This window comes from Procambarus clarkii, chromosome 80, assembly GCF_040958095.1.
Source record: "Procambarus clarkii isolate CNS0578487 chromosome 80, FALCON_Pclarkii_2.0, whole genome shotgun sequence".
Taxonomy (NCBI): Eukaryota; Metazoa; Arthropoda; class Malacostraca; order Decapoda; family Cambaridae; genus Procambarus; species Procambarus clarkii.
The window spans coordinates 2622296-2640420 of record NC_091229.1 but is presented as its reverse complement, the minus strand read 5'-3'; positions in this window follow the sequence as shown (position 1 = coordinate 2640420).

Genomic DNA, 18125 nt, shown 5'->3' with positions numbered 1-18125 from the left:
TTTTCTTACGAAACAAAATGCAAGAAAACTTGCATAAAATGCAATATTATGCAAAATTCTGAGATTTGAAGGCCAAATCACATATCGTGATACTACATGAAATAGAATCGAAATATTAGTAAAAATGAATATATTTACGTAGTATTAAACTACATGAAAAACGTGAAAAAAGTCACTATTTAACCATATTTGAGGATTTTAACTTCAAATCATAGAGCGAGGTTTCGTATTATTTAGATCCAAGAAAAGACATATGACAATGTTGTTTCCAATACAAATGATAAAAATCAATGTGTTTTCATTAGAATTAACTAAAATGTTCCTGATTTTCCGTTTATATTACCGAGGGAAGATGTACAAGTAAAACCGCTCTAATCCGGCTGAAACGTCGATATATGCAATAAAAACCGAACTTCTCAACTTTTCAATATCTTACTCAGTATTTAAACGAGAAACAAATAGTTGATTGAAAATGAAGTATTTAAGGTTATTATCTAATCATTTTAATCATTAATCATAATTATTATGTGTTTGCATCATTTTTATCGTATATATAATGAATTAATACCAATAAACTGAAAATTCACATAAACGTGGAAAAACGGCAAAATATTGCCTAATTCGATGATATTTTGTTTAAATCACATAAAGGAAAAGGGGATGTTAAACGTCAAAATATTGCTAAATTCGATGATTTTTCGTACGAAACAAAATGCAAGAAAACTAGCTTAAAATGCAATATTATGCGAAATTCTGAGATTTGAAGGCCAAATCACATATCGTGATACTACATGAAATAGTATCGAAATATTGGTAAAATTGAATATATTTACGTAATATCAAACTACATGATTAACGTGAAAAAGTCACTATTTTACCATATTTGAGGATTTTACCTTCAAATCATAGAGCGAGGTTTCGTATTATTTAGATCCAAGAAAAGACATATGACAATGTTGTTTCCAATACAAATGATAAAAAACAATGTGTTTTCATTAGAATTAACTAAAATATTCTTGATTTTCCGTTTATATTACCGAGGGAAGATGTACACGTAAAACCGCTCTAATCCGGCTGAAACGTCGATATATGCAATAAAAACCGAACTTCTCCCCTTTTCAATATCTTGCTCAGTATTTTAACGAGAAACAAATAGATGATTGAAAATGAAGTATTTAAGGTTATTATCTAATCAATTATGTGTTTGCATCATTTTTATCATATATATATGAATTAATACCAATAGACTGAAAATTCACAAAAACGAGGAAAAACGGCAAAATATTGCCTAATTCGATGATATTTTGTTTAAATCACATAAAGGAAAAGGGGATGATAAACGTCAAAATATTGCTAAATTCGATGATTTTTCATACAAAACAAAATGCAAGAAAACTTGCATAAAATGCAATATTATGCGAAATTCTGAGATTTGAAGGCCAAATCACATATCGTGATACTACATGAAATAGAATCGAAATATTGGTAAAAATGAATATATTTACGTAGTATCAAACTACATGAAAAACGTGAAAAAAGTCACTATATAACCATATTTGAGGATTTTAACTCCAAATCATAGAGCGAGGTTTCGTATTATTTAGATCCAAGAAAAGACATTTGACAATGTTGTTTCCAATACAAATGATAAAAAACAATGTGTTTTCATTAGAATTAACTAAAATGTTCTTGATTTTCCGTTTATATTACCGAGGGAAGATGTACACGTAAAACCGCTCTAATCCGGCTGAAACGTCGATATATGCAATAAAAGCCGAACTTCTCCCCCTTTTCAATATCTTACTCAGTATTTTAACGAGAAACAAATTGTTGATTGAAAATGAAGTATTTAAGGTTATTATCTAATCATTTTATTCATTAATCATAATTATTATGTGTTTGCATCATTTTTATCGTATATATAATGAATTAATACCAATAAACTGAAAATTCACATAAACGTGGAAAAACGGCAAAATATTGCCTAATTCGATGATATTTTGTTTAAATCACATAAAGGAAAAGGGGATGTTAAACGTCAAAATATTGCTAAATTCGATGATTTTTCGTACGAAACAAAATGCAAGAAAACTAGCTTAAAATGCAATATTATGCGAAATTCTGAGATTTGAAGGCCAAATCACATATCGTGATACTACATGAAATAGTATCGAAATATTGGTAAAAATGAATATATTTACGTAATATCAAACTACATGATTAACGTGAAAAAGTCACTATTTTACCATATTTGAGGATTTTACCTTCAAATCATAGAGCGAGGTTTCGTATTATTTAGATCCAAGAAAAGACATATGACAATGTTGTTTCCAATACAAATGATAAAAAACAATGTGTTTTCATTAGAATTAACTAAAATATTCTTGATTTTCCGTTTATATTACCGAGGGAAGATGTACACGTAAAACCATTCTAATCCGGCTGAAACGTCGATATATGCAATAAAAACCGAACTTCTCCCCTTTTCAATATCTTACTCAGTATTTTAACGAGAAACAAATAGATGATTGAAAATGAAGTATTTAAGGTTATTATCTTATCAATTATGTGTTTGCATCATTTTTATCGTATATATATGAATTAATACCCATAGACTGAAAATTCACAAAAACGTGGAAAAACGGAAAAATATTGCCTTATTCGGTGATATTTTGTTTAAATCATATAAAGGAAAAGGGGATGATCAACGTCAAAATATTGTTAAATTCGATGATTTTTCGTACGAAACAAAATGCAAGAAAACTTGCTTAAAAAGCAATATTATGCGAAATTCTGAGATTTGAAGTCCAAATCACATATCGTGATGCTACATGAAATAGAATCGAAATATTGGTCAATATGAAAATATTTACGTAGTATCAAACTACGTGAAAAACGTGAAAAAAGTCCCTATTTAACCATATTTGAGGATTTTAACTTCAAATCATAGAGCGAGGTTTCGTATTATTTTGATCCAAGAAAAGACATATGACAATGTTGTTTCCAATACAAATGATAAAAATCAATGTGTTTTCATTAGAATTAACTGAAATGTTCCTGAGTTTCTGTTTATATTACCGACGGAAGATGTACACGTAAAACCGCTCTAATCCGGCTGAAACGTCGATATATGCAATAAAAACCGAACTTCTCAACTTTTCAATATCTTACTCAGTATTTTAACGAGAAGCAAATAGTTGATTGAAAATGAAGTATTTAAGGTGATTATCTAATCATTTTAATCATTAATCATAATTATTATTTGTATGCATCATTTTTATCGTATATTTAATGAATTAATACCAATAAACTGAAAATTCACATAAACGTGGAAAAACTGCAAAATATTGCCTAATTCGATGATATTTTGCTTAAATTACATAAAGGAAAAGGGGATGATAAACGTCAAAATATTGCTAAATTCGAGGATTTTTCGTACGAAACAAAATGCAAGAAAACTTGCTTAAAATGCAATATTATGCGAAATTCTGAGATTTGAAGGCCAAATCACATATCGTGATACTACATGAAATAGAATCGAAATATTGGTAAAAATGAATATATTTACGTAGTATCAAACTACGTGAAAAAAGTCACTATTTAACCATATTTGAGGATTTTAACTTCAAATCATAGAGCGAGGTTTCGTATTATTTAGATCCAAGAAAAGACATATGACAATGTTGTTTCCAATACAAATGATAAAAAACAATGTGTTTTCATTAGAATTAATTAAAATGATCTTGATTTTCCGTTTATATTACCGAGGGAAGATGTACACGTAAAACCGCTCTAATCCGGCTGAAACGTCGATATATGCAATAAAAACCGAACTTCTCCCCTTTTCAATATCTTGCTCAGTATTTTAACGAGAAACAAATAGATGATTGAAAATGAAGTATTTAAGGTCATTATCTAATCAATTATGTGTTTGCATCATTTTTATCATATATATATGAATTAATACCCATAGACTGAAAATTCACAAAAACCTGGAAAAACGGCAAAATATTGCCTAATTCGATGATATTTTGTTTAAATCACATAACGGAAAAGGGATGATAAACGTCAAAATATTGCTAAATTCGATGATTTTTCGTACGAAACGAAATGCAAGAAAACTTGCTTAAAATGCAATATTATGCGAAATTCTGAGATTTGAAGGCCAAATCACATATCGTGATACTACATGAAATAGTATCGAAATATTGGTAAAAATGAATATATTTACGTAGTATTAAACTACATGAAAAACGTGAAAAAAGTCACTATTTAACCATATATGAGGATTTTAACTTCAAATCATAGAGCGAGGTTTCGTATTATTTAGATCCACGAAAAGACATATGACAATGTTGTTTCCAATACAAATGATAAAAAACAATGTGTTTTCATTAGAATTAACTAAAATGTTCTTGATTTTCCGTTTATATTACCGAGGGAAGATGTACACGTAAAACCGCTCTAATCCGGCTGAAACGTCGATATATGCAATAAAAACCGAACTTCTCCCCTTTTCAATATCTTGCTCACTATTTTAACGAGAAACAAATAGATGATTGAAAATGAAGTATTTAAGGTCATTATCTAATGAATTAAGTGTTTGCATCATTTTTTCAATATATATATATGAATTAATACGCATAGACTGAAAATTCACAAAAACGTGGATAAACGGCAAAATATTGCCTAATTCGATGATATTTTGTTTAAATCACATAAAGGAAAAGGGCATGATAAACGTCCAAATATTGCTAAATTCGATGATTTTTCGTACGAAACAAAATGCAAGAAAACTTGCATAAAATGCAATATTATGCGAAATTCTGAGATTTGAAGGCCAAATCACATATCGTGATACTACATGAAATAGAATCGAAATATTGGTAAAAATGAATATATATACGTAGTATCAAACTACATGAAAAACGTGAAAAAAGTCACTATTTAACCATATTTGAGGATTTTAACTTCAAATCATAGAGCGAGGTTTCGTATTATTTAGATCCACGAAAAGACATATGACAATGTTGTTTCCAATACAAATGATAAAAATCAATGTGTTTTCATTAGAATTAACTAAAATGTTCTTGATTTTCCGTTTATATTACCGATGGAAGATGTACACTTAAAACCGCTCTAATCCCGCAGAAACGTCGATATATGCAATAAAAACCGAACTTCTCCCCTTTTCAATATCTTACTCAGTATTTTAACGAGAAACAAATAGATGATTGAAAATGAAGTATTTAAGGTTATTATCTTATCAATTATGTGTTTGCATCATTTTTATCGTATATATATGAATTAATACCCATAGACTGAAAATTCACAAAAACGTGGAAAAACGGCCAAATATTGCCTTATTCGATGATATTTTGTTTAAATCATATAAAGGAAAAGGGGATGATAAACATCAAAATATTGTTAAATTCGATGATTTTTCGTACGAAACAAAATGCAAGAAAACTTGCTTAAAATGCAATATTATGCGAAATTCTGAGATTTGAAGGCCAAATCACATATCGTGATACTACATGAAATAGAATCGAAATATTGGTAAAAATGAATATATTTACGTAGTATCAAACTACGTGAAAAAAGTCACTATTTAACCATATTTGAGGATTTTAACTTCAAATCATAGAGCGAGGTTTCGTATTATTTAGATCCAAGAAAAGACATATGACAATGTTGTTTCCAATACAAATGATAAAAAACAATATGTTTTCATTAGAATTAACTAAAATGTTCTTGATTTTCCGTTTATATTACCGAGGGAAGATGTACACGTAAAACCGCTCTAATCCGGCTGAAACGTCGATATATGCAATAAAAACCGAACTTCTCCCCTTTTCAATATCTTGCTCAGTATTTTAACGAGAAACAAATAGATGATTGAAAATGAAGTATTTAAGGTCATTATCTAATCAATTATGTGTTTGCATCATTTTTATCATATATATATATGAATTAATACCCATAGACTGAAAATTCACAAAAACCTGGAAAAACGGCAAAATATTGCCTAATTCGATGATATTTTGTTTAAATCACATAACGGAAAAGGGATGATAAACGTCAAAATATTGCTAAATTCGATGATTTTTCGTACGAAACGAAATGCAAGAAAACTTGCTTAAAATGCAATATTATGCGAAATTCTGAGATTTGAAGGCCAAATCACATATCGTGATACTACATGAAATAGTATCGAAATATTGGTAAAAATGAATATATTTACGTAGTATTAAACTACATGAAAAACGTGAAAAAGTCACTATTTAACCATATATGAGGATTTTAACTTCAAATCATAGAGCGAGGTTTCGTATTATTTAGATCCACGAAAAGACATATGACAATGTTGTTTCCAATACAAATGATAAAAATCAATGTGTTTTCATTAGAATTAACTAAAATGTTCCTGATTTTCCGTTTATATTACCGAGGGAAGATGTACACGTAAAACCGCTCTAATCCGGCTGAAACGTCGATGTATGCAATAAAAACCGAACTTCTCAACTTTTCAATATCTTACTCAGTATTTTAACGAGAAACAAATAGTTGATTGAAAATGAAGTATTTAAGGTTATTATCTAATCATTTTAATCATTAATCATAATTATTATGTGTTTGCATAATTTTTATCGTATATATAATGAATTAATACCAATAAACTGAAAATTCACATAAACGTGGAAAAACTGCAAAATATTGCCTAATTCGATGATATTTTGTTTAAATTATATAAAGGAAAAGGGGATGATAAACGTCAAAATATTGCTAAATTCGATGATTTTTCGTACGAAACAAAATGCAAGAAAACTTGCTTAAAATGCAATATTATGCGAAATTCTTAGATATGAAGGACAAACCACATATCGTGATACTACATGAAATTGTATCGAAATATTGGTAAAAATGAATATATTTACGTAATATCAAACAACATGATTAACGTGAAAAAGTCACTATTTTACCATATTTGTGGATTTTACCTTCAAATCATAGAGCGAGGTTTCGTATTATTTAGATCCAAGAAAAGACATATGACAATGTTGTTTCCAATACAAATGATAAAAAAACAATGTGTTTTCATTAGAATTAACTAAAATATTCTTGATTTTCCGTTTATATTACCGAGGGAAGATATACACGTAAAACCGTTCTAATCCGTCTGAAACGTCGATATGTGCAATAAAAACCGAACTTCTCCCCTTTTCAATATCTTACTCAGTATTTTAACGAGAAACAAATAGATGATTGAAAATGAAGTATTTAAGGTTATTATCTAATCAATTATGTGTTTGCATCATTTTTATCGCATATATATGAATTAATACCCATAGACTGAAAATTCACAAAAACGTGGAAAAACGGCAAAATATTGCCATATTCGATGATATTTTGTTTAAATCATATAAAGGAAAAGGGGATGATAAACGTCAAAATATTGTTAAATTCGATGATTTTTCGTATGAAACAAAATGCAAGAAAACTTGCTTAAAATGCAATATTATGCGAAATTCTGAGATTTGAAGGCCAAATCACATATCGTGATTCTATATGAAATAGAATCGAAATATTGGTAAAAATGAATATATTTACGTAGTATCAAACTACGTGAAAAACGTGAAAAAAGTCACTATTTAACCATATTTGAGGATTTTAACTTCAAATCATAGAGCGAGGTTTCGTATTATATAGATCCAAGAAAAGACATATGACAATGTTGTTTCCAATACAAATGATAAAAATCAATGTGTTTTCATTAGAATTAACTGAAATGTTCCTGATTTTCCGTTTATATTACCGAGGGAAGATGTACACGTAAAACCGCTCTAATCCGGCTGAAACGTCAATATATGCAATAAAAACCGAACTTCTCAACTTTTCAATATCTTACTCAGAATTTTAACGAGAAGCAAATAGTTGATTGAAAATGAAGTATTTAAGGTTATTATCTAATCATTTTAATCATTAATCATAATTATTATGTGTTTGCATCATTTTTATCGTATATATAATGAATTAATACCAATAAACTGAAAATTCACATAAACGTGGAAAAACTTCAAAATATTGCCTAATTCGATGATATTTTGCTTAAATTACATAAAGGAAAAGGGGATGATAAACGTCAAAATATTGCTAAATTCGATGATTTTTCGTACGAAACAAAATGCAAGAAAACTTGCTTAAAATGCAATATTATGCGAAATTCTGAGATTTGAAGGCCAAATCACATATCGTGATACTACATGAAATAGTATCGAAATATGGGTAAAAATTAATATATTTACGTAATATCAAACTACATGATTAACGTGAAAAAGTCACTATTTTACCATATTTGAGGATTTTACCTTCAAATCATAGAGCGAGGTTTCGTATTATTTAGATCCAAGAAAAGACATATGACAATGTTGTTGCCAATACAAATGATAAAAAACAATGTGTTTTCATTAGAATTAACTAAAATGTTCATGATTTTCCGTTTATATTACCGAGGGAAGATGTACACGTAAAACCGCTCTTATCCCGCAGAAACGTCGATATATGCAATAAAAACCGAACTTCTCCCCTTTTCAATATCTTACTCAGTATTTTAACGAGAAACAAATAGATGATAGAAAATGAAGTATTTAAGGTTATTATCTTATCAATTATGTGTTTGCATCATTTTTATCGTATATATATGAATTAATACCCATAGACTGAAAATTCACAAAAACGTGGAAAAACGGGAAAATATTGCCTAATTCGATGATATTTTGTTTAAATCACATAAAGGAAAAGGGGATGATAAACGTCAAAATAATGCTAAATTCGATGATTTTTCGTACGAAACAAAATGCAAGAAAACTTGTTTAAAATGCAATATTATGCGAAATTCTGAGATTTGAAGGCCAAATCACATATCGTGATGCTACATGAAATAGAATCGAAATATTGGTAAAAATGAATATATTTACGTAGTATCAAACTACATGAAAAACGTGAAAAAAGTCACTATTTAACCATATTTGAGGATTTATCCTCCAAATCATAGAGCGAGGTTTCGTATTATTTAGATCCAAGAAAAGACATATGACAATGTTGTTTCCAATACAAATGATAAAAAACAATGTGTTTTCATTAGAATTAACTAAAATATTCTTGATTTTCCGTTTATATTACCGAGGGAAGAAGTACACGTAAAACCGTTCTAATCCGTCTGAAACGTCGATATATGCAATAAAAACCGAACTTCTCCCCTTTTCAATATCTTACTCAGTATTTTAACGAGAAACAAAAAGATGATTGAAAATGAAGTATTTAAGGTTATTATCTAATCAATTATGTGGTTGCATCATTTTTATCGCATATAGATGAATTAATACCCATAGACTGAAAATTCACAAAAACGTGGAAAAACGGCAAAATATTGCCTAATTCGATGATATTTTGTTAATATCACATAAAGGAAAAGGGGATGATAAACGTCAAAATATTGCTAAATTCGATGATTTTTCGTACGAAACAAAATGCAAGAAAACTAGCTTAAAATGCAATATTATGCGAAATTCTGAGATTTGAAGGCCAAATCACATATCGTGATACTACATGAAATAGTATCGAAATATTGGTAAAATTGAATATATTTACGTAATATCAAACTACATGATTAACGTGAAAAAGTCACTATTTTACCATATTTGAGGATTTTACCTTCAAATCATAGAGCGAGGTTTCGTATTATTTAGATCCAAGAAAAGACATATGACAATGTTGTTTCCAATACAAATGATAAAAAACAATGTGTTTTCATTAGAATTAACTAAAATGTTCTTGATTTTCCGTTTATATTACCGAGGGAAGATGTACACGTAAAACCGCTCTAATCCGGCAGAAACGTCGATATATGCAATAAAAACCGAACTTCTCCCCTTTTCAATATCTTACTCAGTATTTTAACGAGAAACAAATAGATGATTGAAAATGAAGTATTTAAGGTTATTATCTAATCAATTATGTGTTTGCATCATTTTTATCGTATATATATGAATTAATACCCATAGACTGAAAATTCACAAAAACGTGGAAAAACGGCAAAATATTGCCTAATTCGATGATATTTTGTTTAAATCACATAAAGGAAAAGGGGATGATAAACGTCCAAATATTGCTAAATTCGATGATTTTTCGTACGAAACAAAATGCAAGAAAACTTGCTTAAAATGCAATATTATGCGAAAAACTGAGATTTGAAGGCCAAATCACATATCGTGATACTACATGAAATAGAATCGAAATATTGGTAAAAATGAATATATTTACGTAGTATCAAACTTCATGAAAAACGTGAAAAAAGTCACTATATAACCATATTTGAGGATTTTAACTCCAAATCATAGAGCGAGGTTTCGTATTATTTAGATCCAAGAAAAGACATATGACAATGTTGTTTCCAATACAAATGATAAAAAACAATGTGTTTTCATTAGAATTAACTAAAATGTTCTTTATTTTCCGTTTAAATTACCGAGGGAAGATGTACACGTAAAACCGTTCTAATCCGGCTGAAACGTCGATATATGCAATAAAAACCGAACTTCTCCCCTTTTCAATATCTTACTCAGTATTTTAACGAGAAACAAATAGATGATTGAAAATGAAGTATTTAAGGTTATTATCTAATCAATTATGTGTTTGCATCATTTTTATCGTATATATATGAATTAATACCCATAGACTGAAAATTCACAAAAACGTGGAAAAACGGAAAAATATTGCCTTATTCGGTGATATTTTGTTTAAATCATATAAAGGAAAAGGGGATGATCAACGTCAAAATATTGTTAAATTCGATGATTTTTCGTACGAAACAAAATGCAAGAAAACTTGCTTAAAAAGCAATATTATGCGAAATTCTGAGATTTGAAGTCCAAATCACATATCGTGATACTACATGAAATAGAATCGAAATATTGGTAAATATGAAAATATTTACGTAGTATCAAACTACGTGAAAAACGTGAAAAAAGTCCCTATTTAACCATATTTGAGGATTTTAACTTCAAATCATAGAGCGAGGTTTCGTATTATTTTGATCCAAGAAAAGACATATGACAATGTTGTTTCCAATACAAATGATAAAAATCAATGTGTTTTCATTAGAATTAACTGAAATGTTCCTGAGTTTCTGTTTATATTACCGAGGGAAGATGTACACGTAAAACCGCTCTAATCCGGCTGAAACGTCGATATATGCAATAAAAACCGAACTTCTCAACTTTTCAATATCTTACTCAGTATTTTAACGAGAAACAAATAGATGATAGAAAATGAAGTATTTAAGGTTATTATCTTATCAATTATGTGTTTGCATCATTTTTATCGTATATATATGAATTAATACCCATAGACTGAAAATTCACAAAAACGTGGAAAAACGGGAAAATATTGCCTAATTCGATGATATTTTGTTTAAATCACATAAAGGAAAAGGGGATGATAAACGTCAAAATAATGCTAAATTCGATGATTTTTCGTACGAAACAAAATGCAAGAAAACTTGTTTAAAATGCAATATTATGCGAAATTCTGAGATTTGAAGGCCAAATCACATATCGTGATGCTACATGAAATAGAATCGAAATATTGGTAAAAATGAATATATTTACGTAGTATCAAACTACATGAAAAACGTGAAAAAAGTCACTATTTAACCATATTTGAGGATTTATCCTCCAAATCATAGAGCGAGGTTTCGTATTATTTAGATCCAAGAAAAGACATATGACAATGTTGTTTCCAATACAAATGATAAAAAACAATGTGTTTTCATTAGAATTAACTAAAATATTCTTGATTTTCCGTTTATATTACCGAGGGAAGAAGTACATGTAAAACCGTTCTAATCCGTCTGAAACGTCGATATATGCAATAAAAACCGAACTTCTCCCCTTTTCAATATCTTACTCAGTATTTTAACGAGAAACAAAAAGATGATTGAAAATGAAGTATTTAAGGTTATTATCTAATCAATTATGTGGTTGCATCATTTTTATCGCATATAGATGAATTAATACCCATAGACTGAAAATTCACAAAAACGTGGAAAAACGGCAAAATATTGCCTAATTCGATGATATTTTGTTAATATCACATAAAGGAAAAGGGGATGATAAACGTCAAAATATTGCTAAATTCGATGATTTTTCGTACGAAACAAAATGCAAGAAAACTAGCTTAAAATGCAATATTATGCGAAATTCTGAGATTTGAAGGCCAAATCACATATCGTGATACTACATGAAATAGTATCGAAATATTGGTAAAATTGAATATATTTACGTAATATCAAACTACATGATTAACGTGAAAAAGTCACTATTTTACCATATTTGAGGATTTTACCTTCAAATCATAGAGCGAGGTTTCGTATTATTTAGATCCAAGAAAAGACATATGACAATGTTGTTTCCAATACAAATGATAAAAAACAATGTGTTTTCATTAGAATTAACTAAAATGTTCTTGATTTTCCGTTTATATTACCGAGGGAAGATGTACACGTAAAACCGCTCTAATCCGGCAGAAACGTCGATATATGCAATAAAAACCGAACTTCTCCCCTTTTCAATATCTTACTCAGTATTTTAACGAGAAACAAATAGATGATTGAAAATGAAGTATTTAAGGTTATTATCTAATCAATTATGTGTTTGCATCATTTTTATCGTATATATATGAATTAATACCCATAGACTGAAAATTCACAAAAACGTGGAAAAACGGCAAAATATTGCCTAATTCGATGATATTTTGTTTAAATCACATAAAGGAAAAGGGGATGATAAACGTCCAAATATTGCTAAATTCGATGATTTTTCGTACGAAACAAAATGCAAGAAAACTTGCTTAAAATGCAATATTATGCGAAAAACTGAGATTTGAAGGCCAAATCACATATCGTGATACTACATGAAATAGAATCGAAATATTGGTAAAAATGAATATATTTACGTAGTATCAAACTTCATGAAAAACGTGAAAAAAGTCACTATATAACCATATTTGAGGATTTTAACTCCAAATCATAGAGCGAGGTTTCGTATTATTTAGATCCAAGAAAAGACATATGACAATGTTGTTTCCAATACAAATGATAAAAAACAATGTGTTTTCATTAGAATTAACTAAAATGTTCTTTATTTTCCGTTTATATTACCGAGGGAAGATGTACACGTAAAACCGTTCTAATCCGGCTGAAACGTCGATATATGCAATAAAAACCGAACTTCTCCCCTTTTCAATATCTTACTCAGTATTTTAACGAGAAACAAATAGATGATTGAAAATGAAGTATTTAAGGTTATTATCTAATCAATTATGTGTTTGCATCATTTTTATCGTATATATATGAATTAATACCCATAGACTGAAAATTCACAAAAACGTGGAAAAACGGAAAAATATTGCCTTATTCGGTGATATTTTGTTTAAATCATATAAAGGAAAAGGGGATGATCAACGTCAAAATATTGTTAAATTCGATGATTTTTCGTACGAAACAAAATGCAAGAAAACTTGCTTAAAAAGCAATATTATGCGAAATTCTGAGATTTGAAGTCCAAATCACATATCGTGATACTACATGAAATTGAATCGAAATATTGGTAAATATGAAAATATTTACGTAGTATCAAACTACGTGAAAAACGTGAAAAAAGTCCCTATTTAACCATATTTGAGGATTTTAACTTCAAATCATAGAGCGAGGTTTCGTATTATTTTGATCCAAGAAAAGACATATGACCATGTTGTTTCCAATACAAATGATAAAAATCAATGTGTTTTCATTAGAATTAACTGAAATGTTCCTGAGTTTCTGTTTATATTACCGAGGGAAGATGTACACGTAAAACCGCTCTAATCCGGCTGAAACGTCGATATATGCAATAAAAACCGAACTTCTCAACTTTTCAATATCTTACTCAGTATTTTAACGAGAAGCAAATAGTTGATTGAAAATGAAGTATTTAAGGTGATTATCTAATCATTTTAATCATTAATCATAATTATTATTTGTATGCATCATTTTTATCGTATATATAATGAATTAATACCAATAAACTGAAAATTCACATAAACGTGGAAAAACTGCAAAATATTGCCTAATTCGATGATATTTTGCTTTAATTACATAAAGGAAAAGGGGATGATAAACGTCAAAATATTGCTAAATTCGATGATTTTTCGTACGAAACAAAATGCAAGAAAACTTGCTTAAAATGCAATATTATGCGAAATTCTGAGATTTGAAGGCCAAATCACATATCGTGATACTACATGAAATAGTATCGAAATATTGGTAAAAATGAATATATTTACGTAATATCAAACTACATGATTAACGTAAAAAAGTCACTATTTTACCATATTTGAGGATTTTACCTTCAAATCATAGAGCGAGGTTTCGTATTATTTAGATCCAAGAAAAGACATATGGCAATGTTGTTCCCAATACAAATGATAAAAAACAATGTGTTTTCATTAGAATTAACTAAAATGTTCTTGATTTTCCGTTTATATTACCGAGGGAAGATGTACACGTAAAACCGCTCTTATCCGGCTGAAACGTCGATATATGCAATAAAAACCGAACTTCTCAACTTTTCAATATCTTACTTAAAATTTTAACGAGAAACAAATAGTTGATTGAAAATGAAGTATTTAAGGTTATTATCTAATCATTTTAATCATTAATCATAATTATTATGTGTTTGCATCATTTTTATCGTATATATAATGAATTAATACCAATAAACTTAAAATTCACATAAACGTGGAAAAACTGCAAAATATTGCCTAATTCGATGATATTTTGTTTAAATTACATAAAGGAAAAGGGGATGATAAACGTCAAAATATTGCTAAATTCGATGATTTTTCTTACGAAACAAAATGCAAGAAAACTTGCTTAAAATGCAATATTATGCGAAATTCTGAGATGTGAAGGCCAAATCACATATCGTGATACTACATGAAATAGTATCGAAATATTGGTAAAAATGAATATATTTACGTAATATCAAACTACATGATTAACGTGAAAAAGTCACTATTTTACCATATTTGAGGATTTTACCTTCAAATCATAGAGCGAGGTTTCGTATTATTTAGATCCAAGAAAAGACATATGGCAATGTTGTTCCCAATACAAATGATAAAAAACAATGTGTTTTCATTAGAATTAACTAAAATGTTCTTGATTTTCCGTTTATATTACCGAGGGAAGATGTACACGTAAAACCGCTCTAATCCGGCTGAAACGTCGATATATGCAATAAAAACCGAACTTCTCCCCTTTTCAATATCTTGCTCAGTATTTGAACGAGAAACAAATAGATGATTGAAAATGAAGTATTTAAGGTTATTATCTAATCAATTATGTGTTTGCATCATTTTTATCATATATATATGAATTAATACCAATAGACTGAAAATTCACAAAAACGAGGAAAAACGGCAAAATATTGCCTAATTCGATGATATTTTGTTTAAATCACATAAAGGAAAAGGGGATGATAAACGTCAAAATATTGCTAAATTCGATGATTTTTCGTACGAAACAAAATGCAAGAAAACTTGCATAAAATGCAATATTATGCGAAATTCTGAGATTTGAAGGCCAAATCACATATCGTGATACTACATGAAATAGAATCGAAATATTGGTAAAAATGAATATATTTACGTAGTATTAAACTACATGAAAAACGTGAAAAAAGTCACTATTTAACCATATTTGAGGATTTTAACTTCAAATCATAGAGCGAGGTTTCGTATTATTTAGATCCAAGAAAAGACATATGACAATGTTGTTTCCAATACAAATGATAAAAATCAATGTGTTTTCATTAGAATTAACTAAAATGTTCTTGATTTTCCGTTTATATTACCGAGGGAAGATGTACACGTAAAACCGCTCTAATCCGGGTTGAAACGTCGATATATGCAATAAAAACCGAACTTCTCCCCCTTTTCAATATCTTACTCAGTATTTTAACGAGAAACAAATAGTTGATTGAAAATGAAGTATTTAAGGTTATTATCTAATCATTTTATTCATTAATCATAATTATTATGTGTTTGCATCATTTTTATCGTATATATAATGAATTAATACCAATAAACTGAAAATTCACATAAACGTGGAAAACCGGCAAAATATTGCCTAATTCGATGATATTTTGTTTAAATCACATAAAGGAAAAGGGGATGTTAAACGTCAAAATATTGCTAAATTCGATGATTTTTCGTACGAAACAAAATGCAAGAAAACTAGCTTAAAATGCAATATTATGCGAAATTCTGAGATTTGAAGGCCAAATCACATATCGTGATACTACATGAAATAGTATCGAAATATTGGTAAAATTGAATATATTTACGTAATATCAAACTACATGATTAACGTGAAAAAGTCACTATTTTACCATATTAGAGGATTTTACCTTCAAATCATAGAGCGAGGTTTCGTATTATTTAGATCCAAGAAAAGACATATGACAATGTTGTTTCCAATACAAATGATAAAAAACAATGTGTTTTCATTAGAATTAACTAAAATGTTCTTGATTTTCCGTTTATATTACCAAGGGAAGATGTACACGTAAAACCACTCTAATCCGGCTGAAACGTCGATATATGCAATAAAAACCTAACTTCTCCCCTTTTCAATATCTTGCTCAGTATTTTAACGAGACACAAATAGATGATTGGAAATGAAGTATTTAAGGTTATTATCTAATCAATTATGTGTTTGCATCATTTTTATCATATATATGAATTAATACCCATAGACTGAAAATTCACAAAAACGTGGAAAAACGGCAAAATATTGCCTAATTAGATGATATTTTGTTTAAATCACATAAAGGAAAAGGGGATGATAAACGTCAAAATATTGCTAAATTCGATGATTTTTCGTACGAAACAAAATGCAAGAAAACTTGCATAAAATGCAATATTATGCGAAATTCTGAGATTTGAAGGCCAAATTACATATCGTGATACTACATGAAATAGAATCGAAATATTGGTAAAAATGAATATATTTACGTAGTATTAAACTACATGAAAAACGTGAAAAAAGTCACTATTTAACCATATTTGAGGATTTTAACTTCAAATCATAGAGCGAGGTTTCGTATTATTTAGATCCAAGAAAAGACATATGACAATGTTGTTTCCAATACAAATGATAAAAATCAATGTGTTTTCATTAGAATTAACTAAAATGTTCCTGATTTTCCATTTATATTACCGAGGGAAGATGTACACGTAAAACCGCTCTTATCCGGCTGAAACGTCGATATATGCAATAAAAACCGAACTTCTCAACTTTTCAATATCTTACTCAAAATTTTAACGAGAAACAAATAGTTGATTGAAAATGAAGTATTTAAGGTTATTATCTAATCATTTTAATCATTAATCATAATTATTATGTGTTTGCATCATTTTTATCGTATATATAATGAATTAATACCAATAAACTTAAAATTCACATAAACGTGGAAAAACTGCAAAATATTGCCTAATTCGATGATATTTTGTTTAAATTACATAAAGGAAAAGGGGATGATAAACGTCAAAATATTGCTAAATTCGATGATTTTTCGTACGAAACAAAATGCAAGAAAACTTGCTTAAAATGCAATATTATGCGAAATTCTGAGATTTGAAGGCCAAATCACATATCGTGATACTACATGAAATAGTATCGAAATATTGGTAAAAATGAATATATTTACGTAATATCAAACTACATGATTAACGTGAAAAAGTCACTAGTTTACCATATTTGAGGATTTTACATTCAAATCATAGAGCGAGGTTTCGTATTATTTAGATCCAAGAAAAGACATATGGCAATGTTGTTCCCAATACAAATGATAAAAAACAATGTGTTTTCATTAGAATTAACTAAAATGTTCTTGATTTTCCGTTTATATTACCGAGGGAAGATGTACACGTAAAACCGTTCTAATCCGGCTGAAACGTCGATATATGCAATAAAAACCGAACTTCTCCCCTTTTCAATATCTTACTCAGTATTTTAACGAGAA